General features: G+C 39.5%; 2 long non-coding RNA genes across 2 annotated transcripts in view; one reads left to right on the forward strand and one right to left on the reverse strand.

Annotated features, from left to right (window-relative positions):
• LOC135279265 (uncharacterized) overlaps window positions 1–26,988 on the forward strand; it is a 510,274-nt gene that overhangs the window by 110,699 nt on the left and 372,587 nt on the right. The window lies entirely within an intron of this gene.
• Window positions 7,542–26,988, reverse strand: part of LOC135279266 (uncharacterized) — a 52,502-nt gene continuing 33,055 nt past the window's right edge. The window contains exon 3 of the long non-coding RNA XR_010346548.1: window positions 7,542–8,924. This is a non-coding gene — a long non-coding RNA (uncharacterized LOC135279266). The remainder of the gene's footprint in view (window positions 8,925–26,988) is intronic.

Consider the following 26,988-nt stretch of genomic DNA (forward strand, 5'->3'; position numbering starts at 1 on the left):
CCAGGACTGGTAAGCACTTGAATCCCAAAGGCAGGGAAAAGGAGCCAGGCTGGTTGAGTGAGATCAAGTCCAAAGTTATATTTTGATGCTTGAAAGGAATTTTGAAGCTCTGCCTTTGCAATTCTGGAGCAGAGCTCCTGTGAGAAGTGTTATTGAAGAGTACTTAGTAGTTGGATAGACATTTTTAGCTGCTTCCCCCATACTCTTTTAGTGGGCATCTGCCCCATGAGAGGTGCTGAAAGTCCCCAGGATCACCTGCAATGGTGTCTGTAAGGTAGAAATGAGGTTTTGATGTTTTAATCTGAGAACACCTGAATTTAAAGGACATCATACCCAGAGACAGATGTGGATCCGCTGTTTTCAGATTGGATACACCTGTCACCCGTTTGAAATTCAGTTGCTTCTACTCGAGTTTTCATTATAAAACTGATTTGTTTTAATGAGATGAATAACTTGTGTGATAAATGAGTTTCTGTTGTTGCTGGGTCTTGTGATGAAGGAGGGCTGCTGAAAGGGGTGTTCTAACACCCAATTTTCATTGAAAGATCTGTGGGAGTAGAGGGATAATACGGCTTCTTTGTGAGTGATTTATCTCTAATATTTCTTTTCTATAGATGGTACTTATTTATGATAATATTGTAGCACCTATTTATATTGAATTACAGTTTAATTTCCTGAAAATGCAGAAAAACTTTTGTGTTCTGGTTCTGGATTTTTTTTTGTTGCCTCGTAACTTTTCAGAAAACAAAACTGTAATTGCTTCTACAACTGAAGTTATTTTTGTCTCTGGGGGAGAGTGGAAATTTACTTTCAAATGTGTTTTTAGTAAAGGTGTCTAGGTGTAAAAGCTGAAAATATGAGAATATAACTGTTGCAATGGTCTGCAGCTATGGGGACTAGAGCCCTAGATTAAACTCTTGAAGTTTAGAAGTTTAAAATAGGAGTTTTCAGTGTAGGATGAAAAACTTGAATATATAGAAATTCTTATCAGAATACCTTCCCCCTGCTCGTTTTAGAAACAAAGGAAAAGAATAGTTCTGCATGTTTTGTTGTGTAAATGAGTTACAAATTCTCAGCATCAAACATTCAAGACTGGGAGTAAAAAGTCTGCACATTCCTGGAGAAAATTTGATAGTGATGCATATTTGATCAAATATTTGTTTTATAAGTTTCCAAATGTTTGCACATCCCTTTGAGCTGCCTGGGGCTGGCAGTGTTCCACATGCTGCTCTAGGTAAGCCACCACAATTCTCTGCTTTTTGCCTATAAATAAATTCTCACCTCTGGAACAGGCAGTCCTGACCCTTTTAGGTGCTGTTAGTTGTTATGCAGAATGTATTGATATCTGTTATGAACAAGTCTAATACTGGCCCCAATTCTGTGCCCTCTATTTATATCCCATGAGAATCTGCTGAGCCAGAAGTTCTCTGCTCCTGTAGTTTATGGGCTGGATTATAGAAATATTGCTAAGAATGCACAATTTTGTCTTGCACATACCTTGTTGGTGTTTCATGGCAAGGTTTCCAAGCATAAAAAGGTGTGTGGAGTCCAGTGGAGAGCAACTGAAGTAGCCTGATGCCTACTTATGTCTTCAGTAGGTGTGTTTTTTGGGTTTTGGTTGTGTATGTGTGGCATTGTGCAGGTTTGGTTGGTTGGGTTTTTTTAATGTCCCCTGTAATTTTTTCTGTTCTGGTGGTTTACAGCCCTATTAAGTCTATTTTACTTGATGCTTCTCAAGTAACACATTGCATATTGGTACTCAGGCAGCTAAATAACTCTTGGAAGTATCTGCTGCCTGTATCTTAGTTTTTCAGGGACTACTGTAATAAGTCTAAAATTTCATTTAACTGAAATTTAAGATTTAAAAGATAAGTACTGTTCAGTTGACTAATCAAATAGTCATAAAAGCTCTTTTCTGAACTATAATTACATTTATTCAGTTCTGGGTTTGATTTATTTTTTATTTTAATTGTCAGCTCTGCTACACCATGATGCTAATAGAAATGTTATTGCAGCCAATATGGGCTAAAATGATGTCTGATGATTATTAATGAGAGCAATAAGAAGGTATCTTCATATAAAGTCAGCATTAAAGGAGTAATTCATTTTACCTGCTATAATTGGATTGTAGCATTTAAATAGCCTGGGACTTCCTCTTAATTGTGATTAGTTGTAGCTTCTTCCTTTTAGTACTGTATTTAACTCTTCCTCCACTACTACTTCTGTTTCTTCTATGAAGTAATTAAACATGAATTGCTCAGTGCCTTTTAATAAATATATCCTAGGATTTAGTAGCTGTTAAATGGAATAGCTGCCTGTTAGAAATAGCTATGCACAGTACCCATAGCTGGAGATGTGAAGCCATCACTTCACTATAATGTTTTATATGGCACATCATTATACAAATGCATCAATTGTTGCTTTGGTTGCAAGAATCACAGCAGGTGCCTTTGTCAGGAGCAATTGTAAAGCTGAATTTTATGAGAATCAAATGAAAGGATGGTAATTATCATCTTTATTTTACCAAGGGATAAGCAGAATCCACAAAGGCTTGTCTGGAGCTGTGGTTGCCAAATGAGTTGGTCTGAAATGTGCTGAGTCCCCAGACCCTGAGTTCTCCTCCACCATGAAGGATTTGGGGTGTCTGCACAGTATGGTATGGGAGATGAATCTTCTGCAATACTGCCCTGTTTTGCTGCCTCGGAAAAATTAACTCTGTCTCTCTGCTACTCAGTTTCTGGTGGATAAATGATTTGAGGATTCAGCGTGTTTTAAAATAAAATAAATATATTTTGCTACTGCAGACACCCAGAGAGTTGACAGGGTGGGGGAGGCACATTTCTAGGGTTCCAAATCCACAGGTTTTAAGGATTGAAACAAAACCTTGTTTCACCCTTCTATTAATTTTACTAGGTTTTGAAGGGCTCTAATGACTTGAAATTTGAAAGGATGGTCACCTGGGAGCTGTGATATAAAAGTTAGTCCATATTTATGACACTCTACTGTAAGAAATGAGCATCTATCAGGAGAACAGTAACACTGATACATGGGAGGGCTCTCTGAGGATAAGTTAGAACCGTTTATCCCTTACTGAGAAATGCACATATTTCTTTCTTACAACTACCAGAGCACCTGGAGAGACTGAGTCTGGCTGCTGCTGGTAGCTCCCAGCTAATATACATTGATTTACTTTTACTCTAGAGTGCATGAGGATAGATAAGAATCTGCTGATCAGTCTTCCATGTTCTCTGCTCTGCTACCTTAAGATAGCTGAGCAGTTAGAGAGTATGTAATTCCTTTCTTCTGTGACCTCTGTGCTGTTTTCCACATTATCAAGATGTAATTTGAAAACATTTGGGTGTATTTCCATGCATATTACTTGGAATTCTGTGCAGTATTTTGAAGTATGAGGCAAATGAAATGATGAAGGCTTGATGTCAGCAGTGGATGAAGGTGTCACACAGCTGAGGACTCTTGGCCCTGATATTTAAATGTAGCCTCCTTCTGGAGTGTCTTCCAGACCATGTTATTTTGCAGCCATGAAGTTTGAGGGTAGCTGTTTTGTTCCCAGGCTCAAAGAAGCTGGTTTCTCTAACATATGTAATACAAATTCAGTTAGGTGTGAGGCTTCTCCAACTGCTTCTTAATGGCTTTGACAGATGTTCCTGATGGATGTATAAAATCTTCCCCATGGTCTGTGTTTATTACATCAGTTGCTGGTAAGAGTTAAGAGTGTGGAGAGTGAATCCAGCATGCACATGACTGCCCACCCTCCCCCCTGCCCCTGTGCCTGGCTTTGCATTTTGATGAAAAATAATTAATGGACTTCAAAAATGCCCAGGATAAATAATGAATGAAATTAGGCTACCAGTAATCTATTCCAAAGGCTATAATGTGTTAACAGGAACTGCAGAGTTAACAAAATACTTGTTCTTTCAAGGCTGGCTTGAAAGGGTCATTAGTATTAATGACACTTTGCTATCCCATCCAGCATTTTGGATGGAGTACAAGCAGAGGGGAGGAATTGAACTGATGGATATTTTGGTTTTCCAAAATTGATGAGGAGTATTAGAGCACCAAATGAGGACTGGAATAGCTGCTCTGCCCAGCCTTGCCATCACAGCCTAATTTTGGTGTGTAAATATAACAACCTATGAGCCTTTCAAGAGTAAAAATGGATGTTCAGGTTGAAATGTATCAGATTATGTGGTAGTTTTTTTGAGTTTTAGGTGGATAAATGTCCAGTAGAGATTGTTGAAATCACTGAATTTAGTTACACTTCTTTTAGAAGAAAAAAGTTGGGAAGGGCAAATAGAGAAATGTAAATGATTAAGAACAAATGTGTAATTAGTACACATTTGAGGAGAAAGGAGAAAGTCCTTTTTAAAAAAGTTTGTCTCCTAGATGTCATCTGTTTTTACATTCCATTTGGACATTATGACATTTAGGCCCTTGATCCTCGGAGCATACTTTTGAAATTGGAGTATTTGTTCATCTTGGTATGTTCTATTTCTCACTGTGATAAAACTCATGTTTTGAAAAATATTTCCCAGATTGGGATGTGGTTTTAGGCAGCTCAGGCAGATCTCTGTCCTTGGGAAGCCAACCAAACTTCTGCCACTGATTTAAAGGTAGGACAGCTCCAGCTCTACTCCAAGTCAATTAAGTTTATAAGCTTTTGCTGCCTCTGAAATCAAAACCTGTATTGTCTCTAATTAGGTACTTATTAAGGGGGGAAACATTGTATTAAATGTTAGATGTAATTGTTCCCTTCCAGGATGTTTCTGGTAGCTGTTCTGTGATTGGGCACAGGAAAAAATTAACTTTTTGTTACCTAAAGAAACACAGCTCTTTCAAAAGAACACTTCCCCCCGCCAGAGTTTTGTATTTAAAAAAAATTGTTATTCCACTTGTATTTCTTAACCAACTAAATAACAAGAACACTGTTACTTCTCAAGCTGTTTTAAACACACAGCACAGCATTGTCTCTCTAACCCCTAATTTGAATACCAGAATATCTCATTTTTCTTGTTCCCCATTTGCATACTCTGCATAATAAATGTTAACATAGGTAGGACTTTACATCATCAAAGAAAACATGCTCCATGAAATATCACGTGTATAAAATATACATAATCTTCATCAGGATAGCACTGCATGTTTTCTCCCTTTCCGCCTTGCATTTTGTCAAACATACATTGTATATTAATGTAATGCTTCAAAAAATAATAGATTGTTTCTGGTTCATTTAGCCGAGTGTGTGTTATCTCATTTTACTCATATGCACGTCTTTTAATCTGCTATTAACATTTTCTTCAACTTTGCCCCCCTCTCTGTTTTATCCTGGCAGTAGGCGAGGGAGGTTTGTTTATCCTGCTGCAATTCTGGGGTGTTTTCATCTTTAATTGTAGGTCAGGGAGCAGGGACCTCCCCGGCACTTTTGTTTTCCCCGCTATGTAAATGCGAGTGTGCCGGCTGCACTGGTGGGACCTCCTTTCCCTGCAGGGTTCCTTCTGCAGCAGATGCATTGCCAATCCTCTTATTGTCCCGATATTGATCCCACCTCCCCATAATGAACTGGAACAACAACTCTATTATTCGCAGGTACCCGATTGGCTGAGGGTAATATGAAATTAGCTGGCGTGCATCGGGCCTGTCAGTATCGATTTCCCTACCCAGATTACTTGTTACAAAAGAATAGAGCTGTCTGCACCGTAATTGAACAAGTTAACTCCTTGTCTCATAAAATGTAAGCCCATATTGATTGCCTACTGTAGTATGCAGAAGGAGGAAAGTTATAATGGTATTTAATCGCCATGGTGCTGAGAGGCCTTTTTTTTGTGAACCAAGTGACAGCTGCTGAGAAAAGGCTTGAGGCTTGCTTGCAAACAGAGAAAACAGCAGGATTTCTCTGAGTGATACATAATGAAGGGCTGCAGTGAATAGAGCTCATTGCTGCTGTAGCCTGGCTCTTAGTGCTTGTGCCACTGCTAAATGCAGTAATCTTTATTTTAGTTGCTTTGTGAATGAATGGCAGGACACACTTGGGTGTGTGTTGGCTGGTTTCCTTATGCTGTGGTGTCTTCAGATCTTATTTAGGTTTAGGTCTGCCCTATTTTTGAGCATCGGGAAATAAATTGAAAATCGAGCTGTAAATGTTTTATGAGCATGGAGGGTCTGAGTTGCCCCATCAGGCCGGCTCTGGTGGGTGTCTCCTGTTGGATGTGTGCTGCTCTGGGGTGTCTGGCTCTGCTGTAGCACTGCTTGGTGTCTGCATTTGCAGCAGCAGCTCCCTGTGTGCAGTGACATTTCAAAAAGAACAAATTACACTGAGTGCAGCACGTGTGTGTTACATTAACAGGCAACTCACTTAAAGAGCAGTTTGGGAGCAAATGATGGAAGCTCTGAGCGCAGAGAGGAAGGGGTGGGTGCTCCAGTGGCTCTTTGCTATGCTGCTGTGGCTTGCTGCACTATGTGGAGGCTCTGGCCACAGAGTTTCAGAGATGGGCAAAGGCTTGGAGAAAACTCCTTGCTCATAGGGAATGACAAGTTCCTGCACTGCCAGATTTTGCTGTGCCATTGTTTGGGTTTGTCTGTCTCCAGCTCTTTAGTTTCCTGTTCAAACTCACCTCTCCACATACTGATATCTGTCTGTTCCTCTGTTTTTTCTTGCATTTTCCATTCCCTTCTGTTCTAAATTGTTGGCTTTTTCCTTCACCAGAGACAGAACAAGAGGTAAATAGCATACCTAAAGACATTATACTAGGGTTTTTTTTTACTGTGATATTGTATTTATTCCTCCCTGTTTAAATTCAATGTCTTTTCTGTTCCACTCCTCTTGTTGCCCACTAAGCATTGCTGGAATTGAACTAGCTCTTACTTTTCCAATAAATTCAAGGGAAGCAGCAGTTTGTCTTCGCCTGCTTTCTATTCCATCATGCTTTCCCATCAGCTAGATTGGTTAGATTTTTCAGAAGCGCCACGTAAGTTCCTCTTCCCTCTACTCCAGAATTTATTAGGCAGCATTTAATAGGGGTACAAATGTGTGAATAAAGGCACCAGATTTGCTAGGACTTATTGTGTTTCACTTCTTCAGTAAGGAGTATAAAATGAGATGATTCTCTTTTCTGGGAGAGCTGTGCAAAGCTATGGGAGATCATAAACCAAAGTGAAGAGGTCACAGAAAGGAGCAAAATCAAAGAACAAGGGATGCAAATTTGAGGGTGAAGGAGGGGTTGCTCCAAATCACAGAATTTGAGTGTGAATCATGCAATGGGATGCATTGATATGGATCAATACAGGGACTCCCCACAGAGCCTTGAGGAAAAGAATCCAGGTAAAAAAACAAAGCCTAGAAACAGAAGAAAAAAAAAACCAACAAAACAGAAACAGGACAGTGGGCAATCCATACAATTTCTTCAGAAAGCAAAGAATACCACTAGAGCTGATAAAGAAAAAATATTAATTTTTTTCCCCGGGTTAGGGTTCAGCATCATGTGTGAACCCTGTCTTGCCTGCAGGTTTTAGTGATTTTACTGAACATCAAAACATGTACATCAAAAATTTTTAAGAAAATTTGTGCACTTTTGTTTTCAAATATATTAAAGAAAAAGAATGTATACTCATTTAGAATGATTTTTTATTCATCTTTAAATGCCATATTAGTATCTTTGCCTTGAAATTAAATTATTAAGTGTATAGCATAACCCAACCACATGGAGTCTGCATGGGTGTGGTAGCAATTGCCACTGGAGGTGGCTCCTTCCTGTAGGTCCATGATCCACTGGGAGTTAAAAGCAAATGACTCCCTTTTTTTATATCCATGGAACCACCCACACTGGAGGGGATTAGTATGGAAACTATTGCCAATATGCCATGGCTACCTCTAGCACGGCTGTAACAGGCTGTGTGGTGCATGAGGTAATGGAAATTAAATCAGCAGGGTACGGGAGAAGGAAGAACAGAAAGTAAAACGTGTTACTCTTCCACTCTGCACAACTGAAAGCAAACAGCTTTGCCAAACAGAAGCTGTGTACTCACTCAGGGTTTATGAAAACTTTAAGCTTAAGGGAGGAAGAAAATGCAGAGAGTTTCTGGTCTCTGCTGTGTGTCAGCCCTGTGTGCCATGGAGCAGAAGGCAGGTTTCTACTGCAGCTTTCAACTTGAGGTCTGGTTGAAAAATAAGATTGACAAGAAATTTCAAATAGGCTGCTGCTCCCAAGTGATTGAAACAAGGGCAGTTTTCATTCTTTCCCATTCCTGGAATTTAGGAGAGAATCAATCAAGTGGTACCAAACGTTCCCCAAAGCTCTCCCTGCTTCCATATTCAGCCTGCTGTTGTGGACAGTGAGAAGTGCTAATGATCACTTTCATAATTGCCTTGACACTTTTTACATCTCTCCCCGTAGAAAGTACGTTTGTTTTTCTATTTCTCTGTTTTAATTTCTTTGGAGAAAATTAGTGACTTGTGGGGAATATTGGTCTGGTGTATTTAAAGTCGAAGTCCCATGAATGTTCAAGGTTCTTGAATGTTCTGATGTGGCTGTGAAATCCATTCTGGGGAAACAGATACATCTTTTCAGGGTGGATGTTTACATGACAAGGTCTGCTGGGACATTGGGTGGTAAAACATCACTGTATCAAAGCTGTGTGAATATACAAACATGCAGGTTCTTTTCAGCTTATTTATTGCAACCTGAGGTTTCTTGGACTCACTTTGCTACTATTCTATCTTCCCATCCTCTTGCTTGGGGAAAATGAATCTATTAGAGAGATGCAAGAAGCTCAGCAAGGCTTGCTTGTCAAGCATTCACTGTTGTTGCCTCCTACCTGGATAGTGTGCATCCCTCTCCTTTGGTCTGGCTGGCATAGAGCTGAACAGGATGAGGTTCAGGTGATGGCTGCAGCTACTTGGTGCTGCTAGCCTGCAAATGATACATAGCAATAAATGTGGGGAGCAAAAAATTGAGGCTATGACATGACCTTACAGTAGCTTAATAAATAATGCATATAAAATATGCCAATCAAAAATAAAAAAATCCAACATATTATTGCAAGTATTTATTTGGGCTGCAGACCAAATGCAGTGGCTGCTGTCTTTGCTTCTACTCTTTTTACAGATGTGCACCCTTGCTTCCTGAATTCCGACCTTAGCCTTTGCACCAGAGTAATGGTGGGAGGCAGCTTTACAAGTTGGGATTTTTTCATTCTTCTGTATTATTGTGAAGTGAAATGTATATAGATGGCTATTGCTGTGTGTAGAAAAGACCTGAAGTAAGATGGTAGTATGCAAAATACCAAATAATTTGTTTCATGTTACCTTAGTGTAATATATTATCTTTATTTTCCCTGTTCCTATTTTATTGTGTTCCATGACAATTTTTACATGATGACAATTCTTTCCATAAAAATTGGTCAACATAAACTTTCTCTATGCCCTGTCTGCAAGAAGGTTTTAGAATTCTCCTGCCCCTATCCTGCCTTCTTGGGTTTTAATGCCAGATGTTTTTGGGGTTGTAGCCCTGAGGAGAGCTCCTTAAGCACAGGAGCTCAGGTGGGGCAGGAGAGCTGCAGGGACACGCTCAGGCTCCTTACACTGCATTCATGGTTTTGTACCACAAGCACATTAGATCTGCTGGGCCTTAGGTTAATACAAGAGGAAGCAGAGCCTGTGCAATGGGTTTTTTTCAGCCCAAAGCAGATAAATTTTTCCTGCTTTTCTTCCTCTCACGGGAGCTGCCTATGCAAGGTGGAAGTCACATTACTGAATAATTGTTCTGGCCCAAAAAGGAGACTGGACTATTTTCAGGCTGCTCTGAGGAAAAGTTGCTACTGTAAAATCAATTGAATTATTTTCTTTAGTATGATTTAGAGTAATTTTCTTCCCTGAGAAGCTGGATTCCATACTTGTGGTCCAAGCTGCTGCTGTCTCAAATCATGCCACCTAAATTGCTGCATTTGATAGACTTAGTTTTTATAGTTTTTATTCAAGTATTTTGAATTTTGAGTCTTTTCTTCAGCCAGTTATTATTTTTTTTTTCTCCCACAGCTTTTAATAATGATCCTGGCCACCTAGTTAGTATTTTATTTATTTCTAAATATCTTTGTTCTCTGTAAAACACCTTTTCTTTCTTGAAGTACAAGTATAGCCTCACTTCTCCCCTGCCCCCTGTTAAAACTGTGCTTGGAGTCTCCTGTTTTTGTGTGAAGTATCTGTTTTGATTTTTTGGAGTTGACAGAAACCAACAAGGATAGAGAAAAGACTGTTTAGAAGGACATAGAAATATTCAATATACAGATTGAGAGTAATAACAAAGACAGTATCTGCCAGGCAAAGAGCTTGTGTTTAAAAGAATTGTTGTGCTGAAACCCTCAAGGCAGCAGTTCACTTACACACTTCTTGTATCCGCTGCCTTTGACTGCAAGAGCTCTGGAGTAGATATTTTCTGTTATCTGTGTGTGATGAGTGGCCAGGATAACAGAGCCCACCTGGAATCTTGGGTGCTGCAACTTGGAATATCAGCAGAGAATCCTCCCTCCCTGCAGATAATCTTGATATGCTGCTTGTGGGTTTACCCTGCCCTGCTGAAATCGATCAGAGTTCAACAGCTGACACGAGATAAAGATACACCCTAATTAGGTTTGTGATTAAAATGATCTTTGAAATTAAGATTGTTTTCCAAAACTGAACTGAGCTGGGAAATATTTCTTCAAACATTTAAAAATCCCTGTCTTTCTAAAGCACTCTGCATTTCTACATTGTTATACAATTGTTATCTTCAATCCACAACAGAACTTTTACTGTGTTGAGTTTGGATGTTGTGTAGAAAATGTGAGGGATTATGGAGGACTCTTCTTGATACCTAGGGTACATTCCCATTAGTTAGGATATCTAAGCATTTTTTGGGGGTGATAACTTTGGGGTTTGGGATTTATTTTTTAAATTTTTTTTACTCTAACCCAGGTTTGGTTTCTTCACTTGCTACTAAGGAAATATGTAGCTTATTGTTCAACAGGATGGGAAGGTTTTTTCCCTTTTAAAACTTGTTACTGGATACAAGAGAAAGTGGAAATCCTTGAAGTTTGCTATAATGACTTCTGTGATTTTTTTTATGTTCTAGGTTGTAAAAGAATGAGTGTTTAGGGAAGAGTTAGGAAGAAAAGAATGTAATGGTTCTTGAATAATTTTAAGGACATGCTTCCTTAACAATCACCCAGAAAGCTCTGGTTTTATTTGAAGTAGGAACTGATGTCAGTGAGATACATCCATTCACATCCTGCCATCAGAATTGGAAAATGAAGGGAGAAGAAGATGGACACAAATATGTCTGTAATATTTCTTCTTACTCTCCTCCAAGCCTGGAAGTTTCTGCTTAAAAATCCTGGAAATGTGATTTAGAAATTACTTTTTGAATGGATGTTGTATATCTGTGCCACTCAGTTGCTTGTACATGCCTGCACCTTGACATCCCCAAAGCACCCAGTGCAGGATGTTCTGTATTTTTAATTGTGCTGTGAACATGGCCTGGCCTTGCAGACCCTGACAATCTTACCTTTTGGCAACTGGTATGTGTGTATGTCTCACTCTCACAGCAGGATTTCTTATGCTCTCCCAGCTCTGATTGCATGCAAGGGGCTTTCCTGTCTCTGTAACAAGCCAAGGCGAGCTCCTTATTTACTCTGCCTATTGTGAATGCTCAGATCTATGTGCAATTGTATATCAAATAACCTTTCCCCTAAGCAGATGAGTATTTATTTCAGTCAGTTACCCCTTATAATTACTATATTGAACCTAGTTGTCTATAAAATGGATGGTTTGCTCATACAGTTTACCAAAATAGTTCATTAGGGGTTAAACAAAATGAAATCCCATTTGCAAAGAGTATAATAAATTGTTTCATCTGTGAATTTAGCTGTTCTCCCTAATGCAGACATGGATGTTACAGTGGTTCTCCCTTGATAGGGTTATGGGTTAATGAAATGCTTTTTCTGTTGCTTATTTTCCTCTCTTCTGTGCTGAGTGATAAGTAGCTAACCAACGAAGCTTGTAATTACAATCTTACAGAAACCGGGCCGATCTGTATATAAATCTCACCATCCAATTACAAGATGTAATAATTTTGCACTCAAGCTGGTAATGAGGTCTAATACTTGTGCATGTGATAATCCCCTCTGGATGCCGGCTTGATCAGATGTTGGCTTTGTAATTAGACGGGCAGAAAATCATTATTTCATGTTCAGGAAAAAATTAGGTTGGTGGGAAGTTAATTTTCTCTCCGCTCTCTGAAGCGTAGACAAGAATTTAATGATTTAATCATGATTGTTAGCTCTTTTGCAATCAATTTGTAATGATTGTGTAGCAACTCTCTTCAAGGGAAGCTGCATCAGGGAGGAGTATGCAAACAACTGTCGAGGAGGGTTGATTATAAATAGTATCACATGTCTCCAAAGCCCACTAAAACCTTCTTAACGGTGACGTACCCACTCACACGTGGCATCTGGGCAGTCTCGAGAAAGGAGACCTGGGCCAGGTTGGCTTTGCCACATCTGTGGGAGCCCCCAGGTCTTTTGGCAGCCCCTGAGTGCTGGTGGAAAGCAGAATGTGTGGAGTTAAAACTGTGATGGGCAGTGGTCACTCTTGGGTGTTAGCCACTCTTGGGCATTGCCTTGCCTACACTCCTTTTTAAATTATGTTACAAAAGTTTCTGTAAAGTGTGACTAGGGAGAAATATTTCAGTTGCTTGATCTGAACTATATAACAAATGGAAAAATGTTATTTTAGCTCTAGTTGTGAAGGAAGAACTTGCCCTTTGGTCCTTCATAACTCTTAGAAGAGATACTATTGACTGCCACACTCAAATCTGTCATGCATATTTGAGCATAGCTGATTTATTAGATGAATAAAAATAATTTTCTTTTCCTTTGGGAGAAAATTCAAACAATACATGTTGCTCCATAAGAGGAATGAAGAATTTCTAATGAATAGGAAACTGACAAAAATACTGAGCGAACCCAACAAGAAAAATATTTCAATATTTCCAAAACTGTCCAGGAATTTGGGTTGAAAGCAACCCCAGGAAACTTTATCAGAAGGAGGAGGATGGGAGGGCAAACCAACAGTGGCTACCACACCAAATACTGAGAGAATCTCCTGCGAGGAGAGAGTCATGCAATAAATCAGCTTGCTGTGTCTGGCTCAGTGGGCTGAGCAGGGTAACACCTTGAACCTCCTGTTTTCCTAGGACTTGGTATTCTGACTGCTGCCTTCTGTTCCACTGGCAGGCACCAGCCAAGAGCCCCGTGGAGGGCATCTTCTTCACATCACTGCTGATGTGCAGCTGAGGCACCTCTTTTTTGAGCAGCAGTCTGCTCCAGCACCTCCTAGGTGGAGGGAGACAATTTGCTGTTAAGCTTGGAGCCCCATGGCTTTCTCTGTTTTGATGTAATTATATTGCATTGTTATGTTAACTCTAAATATTAGCTCTATGTCTGTGCTGTTCTATTTAAATTAGTTCTGTTTGTATTCTGCAATGTTTCTGAATCACAGTTTTCTTCCTCCATACTGCTTGCACATTATGCTGATTTGTCAGCAGTATAGTTTTTTTTCCGTTTCAACAGGATCCAGGAGGTGGGCTTAGGCTTTTACAGTATTACAGTCTAGTCAGGTCTAGCATCAGTTCCACTGGTCATTGTTACAGGGCTGGCTCAGGTTGAGTTTGGTTCAACCACATTTGCAAATTAGCTTTACAATGCCCATATGCAGCCTTAGAAAAGGGGTGTACCACTAACAGCACTGCTTGCATCAGGTTTATGAGTTTGATTTTATTTTTATTTTCCTTTCAAGTGCTCATTCCAGACATGTGTTTGTTTTCAAGCTGCACTAAATTTGTAATTTTGAGAAGGGGAGGAAAAATGTGATATTTACTTAGATTTGAACCATGTTTCTCAGTTGTGGACTTTGTACCACATTAACTTTGTCAGCTGTGAGGGGCTTTAGTTCAGATGTGTGGCAATATGTTGGTTAGGGACAAGCTGTATACTCAGGGAGAATCCCCCTTTTAATTGCACAGTACTTTCTTTTTTCCCAGCCAAAATTTTCTGTAGCTAGCACCAAATTTTATTTTTCTATCTTTTAGCCTTGTCAAGAGAGGACTCAGAATAATAGTCAAATAATGCTTAATTCCCTGATGTGGATACTTGATGATGTGCTTTTTGTCATATTCCTTTTGGGACTGAAGCCTTTTCAGTTGAAATCATTATTATTTCGGCTAAGGGTCAGAGAGGCTAAACAGCTGTTGGTGATCTAATTACAGGGGTTTGCAGAGAATCATTTCCAGTTTGTCTCACCAGTTCAGACCCATTCTAATTGCTATTGCTACTCAACTAAGCTGGTATTGAAGTAAACCTTTGCAGGGGTCTGTGGGTGATTTCCACATGCATGTCTCCTGGCTAATCTATATCCAGCCAGCCCTACAAAATCTATGCACATTCTTGAAAGCTTTGATTTTTGAAAGATGAGGGAAGGACAGAAGTATTTGCCATAACAAGCAAAATACAGTTGCATGTAAACAATGCCTTCTGTTAAATGAATTAGCTCCCATGCTATGAAATGCAATTACAGCAAGGAAACCAAAGTGCTGTCATCAAAGACTTTGTATCAACTGTTTAGTTTTGTTAGCTGAACCTTGCAAACCTTGATGGTGTCTTTCGTATTTTTGAAAACAAGGACTTTCTTTGAAAATAAATAATTGCATGGAAAATTATATTTATTATAAGATCTGAGCAATGCCATGTAGATAAAGTCTCTCTATTTTTTTTTCTCTTAGCTCTTGCATTGTTTTGTTTGTGAGCTTGATGTATAGGGAAGAGAGAGATCAGGGAAGGAGAGGGAAGGCAGATAGTGCTTCCCTCATAAAATATACAAGGAGCTGTGCGTACAGAAGTGTCTCTATGAATCTGTTTATGGCTCTTTGTGACTGACTGGCTAAATTACACTTTCATTGTTCTAAATCCCTGAGGACTTTTCCAGAGATGTTGTAACTAAAGCCGTGCATGTTGTGAAGCTCTTCCTACCTGTCACAATCAGCTGCAGATACAACTAATTTACCTATTTTAGTTAACCTCTCAAGGAGCAATGTAATTACCTTTTAAAAAACAGGGTTGTCATTGGGGAAATGATGTTTTTGGTTATTTCTATCCATGTACACAGTGGTTTAAAGCAGCTCTTGGTTCCAGCAGCACTGGCATGGCCTTTGAATTGTGTCGTGTTTAGAAAGCAGATGCCAGGAAAAAAAAGTGTTGAAAAAAGTTTCCCCTGTTTAATCTGCTCTCCAGAGTACCTGGAGACAGTGATCCTACAGGACATCTCAGTGGTTATGTTCCTCTTCCAGAGAAACCTCTCTGCACCCTCACAGCAGCACAAAGAGTTGGGGACTCCTGGAATGCTCCAGATAGAATGGCTGGCAACCTGTGTTGGTACAGTTCTATCACTGATTTGGGGTCTAATTCTTTCTCTCAAAGCTCTGGGAACCCTCATAATGCTATAGGGGAAACACAAGAGGTATATATAAAATTATCTAAAGGGTTTTGAGGTTCAGCTGCTTTTCAAAGAGTGTTGGGTTCCTGACTTCACTGTGTCCTTTCTGTGCATGTGCAATTGTACAGACATTTCTCATCTGAGGAAATAAAATTTGCCTGCAAAATGCAGCACACTGCAAAAGTGCTGTCTCATATTTCTCAAGTTGGACACTTATGGAAAATAAATTCTTAGAACAGATTTTTCAGAGCAGAGAAAGTTCTGTCACATCTTTTGCCTCGTGACTGTACAAGTCTCCCACATCTATTGCCTCTGTGCCAATGGGACCTTGCAGCACATCTGCAGCTCCAGAACACTCACAGCACACACTGCTGACAGGTTTATATTCCAGCAGAAGGTTCCAAGATAGAACAATCTCATGGAGGGTCTCCTGTCCCATCTTGGTGCCTTTCCCACTGTTAAAACAACAGGAGAGTGATAGTTTTGTTTTGCCTTTGTTGTGCCAGCTATGGAAAGGTGGCCTCATGGTTACTTTGGTTTTGTGCCATTTAGGACTATTTATGGATAAAATGGTGATAAATTTTCAGTGCCATTACTGCTGTATTGTAACTGATGTCTTTCTCTGTGAGCTTCCTGGGAATGTGAGGAAATGCTATGGGCCTTGTGCACTGCAGTATCAGCATTTGTTTGATGTATTTTTCAAGCATTGTTTGGTTTCAGGCACAATGGTGATGGGATTTAGGTCTTTAAGCTTCAGCATATCAACAATTGTCTTTAACAGACGGTAGAAATTCACTAATTCATACTAATGACTATAAGAGATTTGTTTTATGATAATACTTCATAATGTGCAAGTAGATGACAGTAGTATATTTTCTGAAAATAATGAAGTCCTAGTAATGTGAGACTGTTTTACTACTTGCCACTATTAAATCTTTGCAGGGAAGTAGGGAGAGGTCTATTTTTTGCAGAAAATCATAAAGTTGGATGGTGAAATGTAGTTTATTAGGCAGTGTAAGAAAAACTGTTCTTCCCCATCCACCTCAGAGCTCTCCATTAATGCTTTTCCCCTCCCACAGCAGTCTATTCTTCTGAAGATGTGACAGGGAGCTGGGAACTCTGCCACAAACCGAGGTTTTCTTTTCTAAGAATCTTCATTGTAGTAACTTGCTTAATGGCTTATTTTCCTATAAAGAAAATGCAATCTTAAATGGGTGCAAATACATCTCTCTTGAGAAGGTGAGGGCTGAAACAGCAGGTGCTACAAGGCTGCAGGAGTAACGTGGGGCTTGCAAAATGCTGCTTCATGTTGGGCAGAGAAGTCCTTGCCATGCCCTGGGCAGACTGGAATGTTCCCATCCTGGGAAACACCTTTGCTGGGAGGTCAGCTGAGAGGAGAGAAACACTGCTGCTGTGCCTGAGCTGCTCCATCCTCCAGCCCTTACAACAAGGAATCTACACTGTGGAGCAGGACAATCCTTAGAGCCTGCACATCACCAAATCACTTTATCCTCACCAGCAGAATAAGCAGTGGCAGGACAGAGAGCTGGAAGCACGACCTTGGTCTGTGCCAGCTGAAGTTTTGTCCCTGCAGGGGCCTGGCAGAGGCAGCACTGTGCCAGCCTCTGCCATGAAGGCATTGCTGAATTGCAGGCTAGCAGTGAAAACTGGGAGGGCAGAAAATTGTCTTTGACCACAGGAATGTTGCAGCTGAAAATATTTTAAATATTTTCTTTAATTTATGAGCTTATTCCTCCACAAAGCTATTTTCTGGTGGACTGCTGCAGTGCTGTGGTACTAATCATGGACTGGGGTTTTTTCCTTTCTCCATAGTTCTGCTATCAGGTTTTTGTAATAGGACCCAGTAGCTCTGTGGTCATCTCTTCAAAATTGACTGTACCCTCCATTTTCTTCCGCACATCTTTGAAGATTTTTGGCATCCCTTGTTCATAGGCTGCAAGTTCGGGTCAAGCTTTTGAGTCTCCTAATCACTCAGTTCTGGCATAGTCCTGTTGCCACTAAAGCCTTTTTTCATGCCTATTTAATGCCTCAGAAGTGCTTTCAAGTGGTCTTTGATAAATCATAGTAAGTGTTATTCCAGTCACTCAATAGCAGTACCTGCTGGAGTCTTTTTTAGCTCCCAAGGCAGCTGTTCCCTCTTGCCTTATTTTACCAGTGACAGTAATTCATTCCACTTGAGCTGACTAGCTTATTTCACATTTATTTGCACATTATGAGCAGTGTCATTCTACTTACCCTTCAGACAGTAAATGGTTTGAAAAATGCAACTGTAACAAATATTAGGTATGGGGAGGGGAATAGGAAAATGTAACCTTTACATTGGGGGTCCAAATAAAAACATAATGAATAAATAATATTTTAAAATTATCTCAATCATCGAGTGTATGCAAAAATCAAAGGTGCTGCATAAACTGGCATTATTCCTTTGAGAATACATTTCTCTTTCCCACCATCTAGTTTAGCTTCCCTAGAGTGGAGTTAAATAAATTATTACCCATCAGGTCAGGAAAATAATTAGTCCTGCATTATTGCCTCCTTCCCAAGCAATCAACTTGACCTGTATATATTATGTACGTTTGCACCCTGCACATCTGGAAACAGGATGTGTATAAACAGATGAATTTGGGCTCCATGTTTGCATACCAACACAGCTCTCCTACTGCTCTCAGGCAAGCTGAAAAATTATCAGAGCAAAAGCAAGTAATTTTTGTTTTGGTGACCTGAAGTAATTTGTTTCAAGTAATCTTTTCTTGGCTGTGGCAAGTAGTTATGAAAATGTCATAACTTAATATGATGGCAAGTTTTCCCCTTGTACATGACAAATTACAGAAGTACAAATAATCATGCTGCCCTCAGCAATTTAGTAAAGGACTTTTTGCTTTTGGAATGAAGATAGTCAACATTATGTCACATAGGAAGGTAATAAGATCTTCCAGAGACTGGAACATCCTTGGTGTGAAATTAGGATGGTCTTATGCAGTTTTTATGAGGATAAATTTTTTAAAGGTCTCAATTCCAGGAGTCAAGGAAAAAAAAAGATTTTTAATTTTCATTCATTAACAGATAAATTTCTAGAAAACCACTTCCAAAACTAAGAAGTCCCACATTTTTATTGACTGGACTTCATGATGTTATGTGATGACACCAGTGATGATGTGCTGTGTATTGGCTAGCAGAGCCCAGCCTAACTCATGGCTTCCAAATATTGCAGTGATAGTGGCACATAGGAGACTTCCAGAAGTGGGACTAAAAGAGGGAATGGTGCAGGGTCAGGATAGTCTGTCTTCAATACTGAGATCAGGATGCTGAACCATTCCAAGGAAAAAAGTGACCTGGGGAGATGGGCACTGATGACTGCTGCTCTAGCAGGGGTTTGCAGCTGAGGGAGGGAGGGCAGGTGATCTACAGTGTGGTTAAGCTGTGACCTCAGCCTCAGAAAATCAGGGGTTTATTTCTGCTGAATCTTAGAAAATGGTGTACAATTACTTTGTTTTCCTTCTATTAAAAAAAAAAAAGAAAAAGAAAAAAAGGAAAAAAAAAGGAGAAGAAAGGAATGTTTTTTGAGCAGTGAGTCCCCGAGGGTAAGAGCAATTTTCACACTACATGTCACCCAACCCTGGGCAGCTGAGTGAAGGCAACTGGTCTTTTACAAAAGGGCTGTGTTCTGTGTAATCTCACAGGACTTTAACCACATCTGGTGTTTCTAGATGCTGCTGAAATATTGGAAAATTATAGCACAGCACTTCCATCAGCAGTAACTGAGTGACAGAAATCGTGGCTGAGATCTTGCATTCAAGCTGTGCAACATGCAGCTGTCTGGATAAGCAGGAGAGTTTACTATAACCTACACTCAATGCAGTCATCATCTTTCCATCTCCATGTTAAATGTTTTGTCTATCAAATGTAAGCAAGAGTGAGAATCCTAAACATTTCTGGCCTCTTTTGGCAGAACTGACCATTGATTTAGAGCAGTGCTGTTGTAAATTCATCTTTCTTGGGAGAAAGAGCCCTGTCTAAGAGAAAGTATTGAAAGTTTGAAGACATAAATTAGAAACATCCCTTACCTAAGTCCACACATAACCCAGAAGCTTTGTCTCCAACAAGTACAGCCAAAAAGAAAACACTGCTTCCAGCTTCCTGTTCATAAAGATGATGATATTCACAATAATAATAAGGCAGTTACTGCTGAGAAAGTTGGGAGGGCAGCTGATCTTTGAAATTTTCATTATTGATGGACAGGGTGATGGTGGTAAGCCTAGCAATGCCTGCTTCAAGAACTTTGCTAGTTATATTGGTATCCTACTGATTCAGATCCTGAAGTCACAGCTGAAATGCTGTTTCCTGTTTAGACCCCCCAAAAGTCTACCTTCTATCCTGCAGGATTTTGGGAATTATCTCTTGTCTGTTTCCTTGCTCTTCACTGTGTGGCTATATCCTTCATTTGCCTTGTTCTTCATTGTTGTTAATTGTTTTTAATTTCTAGTTTTCAATATGATTGGCATCTTCAACTGAGAGTTCACATTATGTTGTTGCCCTTGAAACTGTAGAAATAACCCTTTCATTAAGAAGATTTTGGGAATCTTTCCTTTGCAGTCATATAGTAATTAAACAGAGCTGTAGCTTTGAATGTTGTAAGATTTATGGACTGTGCATTTTCTGTCCTATGCTTTTAAAAAGAAAACATAATTGTATATTAATTGGAGGAATCCTTTGGAAACATGTCTGCAGTGAAAATTTGCAATGCTTTGCCTTATTCTAGCCTAGCACAGGACCTCTGCCATGGCTCAGTGCAGAACAGAAGTGCAGCAAACGGGTTGTTCCCAGCTCACCTGCCAGCCAACAAACCTGGCTGCCCTTCCCAGTTTTGCTGCAAATCACTGGCATGGCTTTGAAATTCTTCACTCACCAGGTGGTGAGACCCTGGCACAGCTTGATCAGAAAAGTTGTGGAAGCCCCTTCCCTGGAATTGTTCAAGGCCAGGCTGGGGTCTTGAACAATTCAGGATGGGGCTCTGAGCAGCCTGGTTTAGTGGAAGGTCCATGGCAGGAGGTTGGAATGAGACAATCTTTAGGGTCCCTTTCACCCCCAGCCATTCCACAATTCTCCACTTTGTGCACGGTGAGGGAAGATTTGCTTTTGTACATCCTTAGAAAGCAAGGCTGTGAAGGCACTAGCTTTTAAAACTGCAATGTCCCTGTTTGCAGCAGGAACAAAGTAGGAGGAGAGGCTATTGGATGTAATTATATTTCTAAGAGTTTAATTCTTAAACACTAGACAAATGGGTCAGGATTTAGCAAATGGACAGGATTTGGTTGGCTCAAATAATGTAGGCACTGTTGAAATGCCTGTATCTGGGGAGCAGTAGCAATGTGAACATGGTGTCTCTGCTCATTTTTTGGAAGTGACAGCAGTGAAATGCAGAGGGTAGTGATTGTAGACTCCAGTCTGTTTCCTTGTGTGGCTTCAAGTCTGTGTATGTCAATGCTTTGTTTGCTCCATGTTCTTCTGTCAGACAAATATTGTCCTTTGTGTCAGTCTCTGATGTGGTGATTATTCTTACACACATGTTCTGGTGTTGATGTGCATGTTGGGGTGTATATACTAATGTCATCATGGACTCCAAAAGCTGATGAAACAGAAAGGATGCACATTGAAACAGCACATTTTTTTCCAGCCTCAAGAGAGGCCTGACTTTACTTTCATAAATTCTTCGCTGTAGCACGCAAACTTCTTGGCTGGTACTGAGTGAGCTGTGTTTTGGAGCATATGCATGAATGTACACACAAATGTATAAAACATTGCTTTTGGCTGTTTCCCATGTGGTCTAATTTTTCACAGCTCTGTAAAATTTCATGTGCAAATTCTGTTTTCATAACTTTTATTGTATCTTAAAAGTAGAGTTTTGAATAATTGTTAAGAAAATTTTATCCCATTCCCCTTTAAGACAAATCTTTGGTTGATAATGACAGCACAGGGAGCTGTTACATCTCTTAGTTTTGAAAGTAACTTTAGAAACTTTTTTTCTACTAATGGTTTATATTTTAAAAGCAGAGGGAATGACTGCTGCCTCTTTTTTTGTTTTTCTTTCTTCTGATTTCTCCTTTTCTATCTCTGAAGTGTTTATCCTCATGCAGAAATTATAGTAGCTGTTACAAACCCTGTGAGTCTACTGCAGCTCTGAGTTAGCTCCTAATCCCAGTACTCTTTTCCTCTTCTCTCATCTCAGATCTCCTGTGCAGTTTGTATTCCATTTGTTAATTCCAATTTGATTGACTGTGAGCATCTTTTGAACTCTATAATTGCCAAAATGCCAGCGTTTCCCTATGTAACATAGTATTATCTCTGTGTCCTGAGCCACTAGCTCAGCTGTTATAGTCATCTACATTTACTCTTTCTCTTTGTCTGAACTTTGTTTTACCCCTAATGTAGTTCAGCCCTGTTGATCTCTTGTTTCTCTGAAGCTCAGAGTCACCAGCCTGAGATAGTGGCTCAATCCATAGGAAAAAGAGTGACAAACACAAAAAATAATTAACTCCTTGTTTGCTGTTTCCAAATGTAATACCACACTTCAAACAAGATACTGCTATCGTGTAGATCACAAAGATTGAGTGCAGACTAAATTGTTGTCTTATTTATCTGTGGTAGGCCTTTGTATGAGCCAAGCTCCAAGCATGGACAAGAAAAAGACCTTGCTGTGAGTGTTCTACATAGTAAACACGGACAAGTAGAGAGACATAGGAGATCAGGAAAACAAGGAAAGAGACACACAAATTTTATATATGTTAATATAATGAGCAGGGTAACATTGCTTTTGCAAAGGATTTGAAATATGAATGGAATGAGAACCTGCCCAGTGCATTCAGCTGAGTCACATCCGCGGCCATAGCTCTGGTTCTGTGCTTGTGGGATGTGATTCCAGGCACAGCAGTGCTGGGGGGAGAAACTGATAAATGAGTAGACAAGTGGGTCTTGAATAGGGGTGGATTAAATCCTCTGTGGAAAATACATTTGTGTGGTAGAGAAGAGATTCATGAGGATGAGGGGGCTGTCCCTCATCAGTGTCCCTCATAGATAGACTAGTGCTTCTTTTATTTTCCTTCTCTTTTTTTTTTTTAATACATCCTTACTCTTCATCTACCACTGCATCTACCACTACTTTTCTTTCATACAAACTCTGATCCCAACACATCTTCATTTTTCAAGATATTGTTGCTATGAAACAATATTTTATCATAAAATAAGTAAAGCAGAAAGAATTAACAAGGAATATGTTTACAACTGCAATGTAGTAGTAAACTCCCAAATGCAAATTTCCATTTTATGTAAAACAAGGGGAGCAAAGAAAATGATGTGAAGGGATCACTGTAGGAATCGAGATTTCTCCAACACTGATTCATTGGGATTTTTTGAAATTCCAAAGCCTAATTAAAATGTTTTGTAGAATGAACTACCCTCTTTTCTATACATACATATAAAGGTATTTTCTCAATGTGACACAATTCCCAAAATATGTCTGTTCTTCTACTACAGTGTATGTTCCTATGATATCCCTTTTATAGACCTCAACAGAAATTTTAGAATTCAACAGAGAGGGTTTTTTTTCCCTCAAATTAATATTAGATTTTTGTGATTTCTATTGACTATAATTAAGTAATGAAAAATGCAGGGAAGTGTCATGCCTGGTTTATTTTAAAATTTCCTTTTTCTTTCTCCTTTTTTGTTTTCCAATCCAACTGCTTATATGGCCCTTTGTAATTTCATTATCACAGTGGTTCAAAGACAATGGTAAAAGATGACAAAGAGTGAAAGGAATGTTCAAATCCAAGTCCATAAATAGGTTTTCTTGGGAACATCACAAAGGCTCTATTGTGCTGCACATAGCAGAGACAGAAAGGATACATGCCCACCCTCTACCAGAAAATTCTGCAGACTTTTCTGCAGGTCACTTGCTGGTGCAATAAAAACTCTGAAAATATCCATGGGTACAAAACCCTTACTTGTAAGATGCTACTGCATTTTTTTTTCACTCATAATCCAAATAATTGCCCTTGGTAATGTTTGCATTTTGGTGTGGTCAGAGAGAACACCAATATCTGTGTCCTCCAAAGTGCTTCTGGCCTGGAGGAAGTGCTCCTGCTGTGCTGCCTGTGGGCTGTGGCTGTCACATGCTGGAAGCTGTGCTGGATTTTCAATGTCAATAAAAATATTGGGCTGTAGGAGGGGGAGTGGGAGACACCGGCCTCATTTTTGCTTGTGGCTTCATCTCAGTTCAAAACCCTCCTGATGCATTATCTGAGTGAGGTTTTGGGTAAAAATATATTAATGCTCTCTTATTCAGTGCTGTTCTATTACCTATTCATCAAAAATATTGCTTTTGTGCATTTTTCATTATAAGATTCAACATTACCAATGTTAATAAAGAGAGAACTCCTTTTCTTTTCTTAGAAATAGAATATGTAAAGACATTGCCTCTTTGATGTTTCTAAGCCAATACAATATGTATTTGAATGAGGATAAAAGTCATTCTTTTAACAGAAGATCATCCAAGTCATTTCTGATGAAACTCAAGGAGAGCTTTCTTTTTTTTTAAGAGATGCTTAGAAATTAAGATTAAAAAAGGGGGGACCACCTCTTTAGAAGTAACAGCTAGTGGAAATAAGTCACATATTTGATAGTATTTAATGTAGGCCCATAGTGACATCAGCCTCTTTTATTGTGATGAACTGTTCAGCAGCAGATGCCTTTCCTTCAAAGGGATCAGACTTTGCTGTCACAGGCAGGTATTTCATGTGATGCTGTCCTGAACTGTGAATATACAGCACGCCAGATTTTGGGTGTCTTTCCCAGAATTTCCCATGCTGCTAGGGACTCCCACGTCACTGGCTACTTCTCTCATGTGGGAGTTTTTACTGTAAATTTTCCACTGAGAATTAGACCGTACATGACTCGCTGTTCAAGAGCTGCTATAAATTTGGAGCTAATAAATTTTATGAGGCCTCTGAAGCCTTGGGACTAGGAAGCTTCTTGAATGCTGTCCCAGCTCACTACTGTCTGTCCAACCCTTCCCTTGTGCACAGGACAGTGTCGTGTCTCCTGTTTATGAGTTATCAGCTCTGAGCTGGCTGCAGAGTGATGCACTCAGGGAGTGTAAGGGGATCACACACTTCCTTAATTTACTGTCTCGGAAAATCTGTCTGAAATTTGATCATTTGGCCAAAATAGAAGAATGTACCACAGAGTAATTAGCAGAAAAGTTTTCCCAGAGCACAATAGCCGTATTGAACAGGACAGGCAGCTCACACAGAATTACTGTTGTTGCACCAGTATTTGTTCCTGTAAATGAAAACCTTCCTGTGGACAAGGGCAGTGGCCTGACTCATTCCCTTGCTCTGCACTGTTTAAGTAGCTGGATCTCTGCTGTGCAAAGCAGGCTTCCTAGGAGCACTGCAACACTATCTGGGTTTGACTTTTAGATGGATTTATACTTTGGGCTGCAGCAGGAGAGTTTGAGCTTCTACTGACTGTCAGGGTGCCTGGGGAGACAGCTCTGGGGGTTTCAGCACAGTGAAACTGATTTTGCAGAGCTGATGCCTTGGTTTGTTGCAGTTCAGTTTATTTTTTTTTCAGAAGTTTAAAATGAACTTATGAATGTGGATGTACTGTTGTCAGGAGAATAAAGGTTTCTTTTCTCTCAGTACAGAGACATTTTCTGATGTGAACTAGACATCAGTGGCCAGACATAATATCCCCAGCTCACAGCAAGCAGAATGTGTTTCCTTGGCTCACAAACCTGTGCTGTGTTGCCTGAAGAGGCTGAGGCAGCCTCCCAAAGGCCGTGGGGTTTGCCAGCCAGCTGACTTTACAGCTTTCTGAGCAGCATTCAGGCTTCTCAGTGTGTCATTTTAAAGGTCTGACTTTTAACAAACTGGAAGCCGCTTTATGAAGGTTCTATGTCTACAGAATTCTTACCACCTGCAAAGTGCTGTGGCCGTTCTGTACCAATGGCTGAGACAGACGTTCTTGGTCTCATCAGGTCTGTTTGCAGCAGAAGGTGTTTCTGGGTGAAGCTGAAGGGGTAGGTTTAAAACTGAATCAAAACAGTCCCTGATTTGCTCTGAGGTTTGTTTGGTTTTTTGGGGTTTTTTTTGGTTGTTTGTGGTTTTGTTTTTTTTTTTGTAATCTGCTGGTATTGCTGAAAGAAAAAAAAAAAAACAAACCCAAAACCAACACAAACTTTAAAATGTATTTTAGAGGTGCAGAGAAACAAAAACCCTGTTCTGTGAGGGGCAGGTGATACATGGGCATATTGGGGAAATGTTATTCTGCTGCTACCCCCTGCACACACATGCCAGCAGACAGGCTGGCAAAGCAACCCAGTAATTGAATGATGCTACTGCAGCTTCTAAACCTTTTAGACTGACTGGGCAATACTAGATATTGTACCTTTTTTAAGTACTTAAAGGCACTACTATAATGGAAAAAAACAAAATCATTTCATTGTCTATAGATAAAAAGACCATGAACACTGGGTTCAAAAATCTGTACAAGAAAGATGGGAAATAGATCTGTTTCACTTTTAAAACAGCCCCTTGAATTTACACAATGCTAGACAAGCAGTCACCATTTGGAGAGGTTAAGATGCAAAACTTGATTGTTGTGAATATTTATTAGGAAATGTATTGCTACAGCTCTGATGAGAAACAACCTACTATTCTGCATGTTGCATAAATCAAACATGCCTGCCATTTGCTAAATTATTACATTATAAACCATGTTGTAATTACAAAACTTTAGTTGTTCCATTTATAATCTCCATGGTTTATTGTACTATTGGTTGGACTTGAAAGCTGAGGCTTAGAATTTATGAAGTCCACTAAAATATTATATTCCTCTTCCTTTTCTCCTGATGATCAAATGACTAAATCAATTGCTGGGGCAATGCCAATGGTATTAGGATCAATAAGATTGTGAAATTTATTGTATGTTTTTGTTGCTGTATAAAATTACATTGCAGAGTTTATGGATGCTTATTCTTCTGAGCCCTGGATTTCTGGTTTGTCTGAAACATACATTACAGTAATTTGGTCTTTGCTTATTATATAAACATTTCACCTGCAATACTTTAAATATATCCTCTTCAAAAATTAATATGTTTGCATTTTTAATAAGTTTCATCCAAACTAATTTTCATAGATATTTGGTGGTTTTGGCCACAAATTTACTCCACAGAGTACTTACTTAGATGTCTTGCTGAATTTGGAAATTTCCATTCCAAGCTAATGGAACCTTTCTTGATAGTTTTTCTTAACTTGTGCAGGATCATTTGTATCAGAGAATCTCCTGCCCTTCTCAGGTTGGCTGCTTCAGATGGTTTAGACAATGCATACTGAGACTTATTTTCACAATTGTTTCAGCTAGCTCTCTTGAGCTTT

This window comes from Passer domesticus, chromosome 12 (assembly GCF_036417665.1).
Source record: "Passer domesticus isolate bPasDom1 chromosome 12, bPasDom1.hap1, whole genome shotgun sequence".
NCBI lineage: Eukaryota > Metazoa > Chordata > Aves > Passeriformes > Passeridae > Passer > Passer domesticus.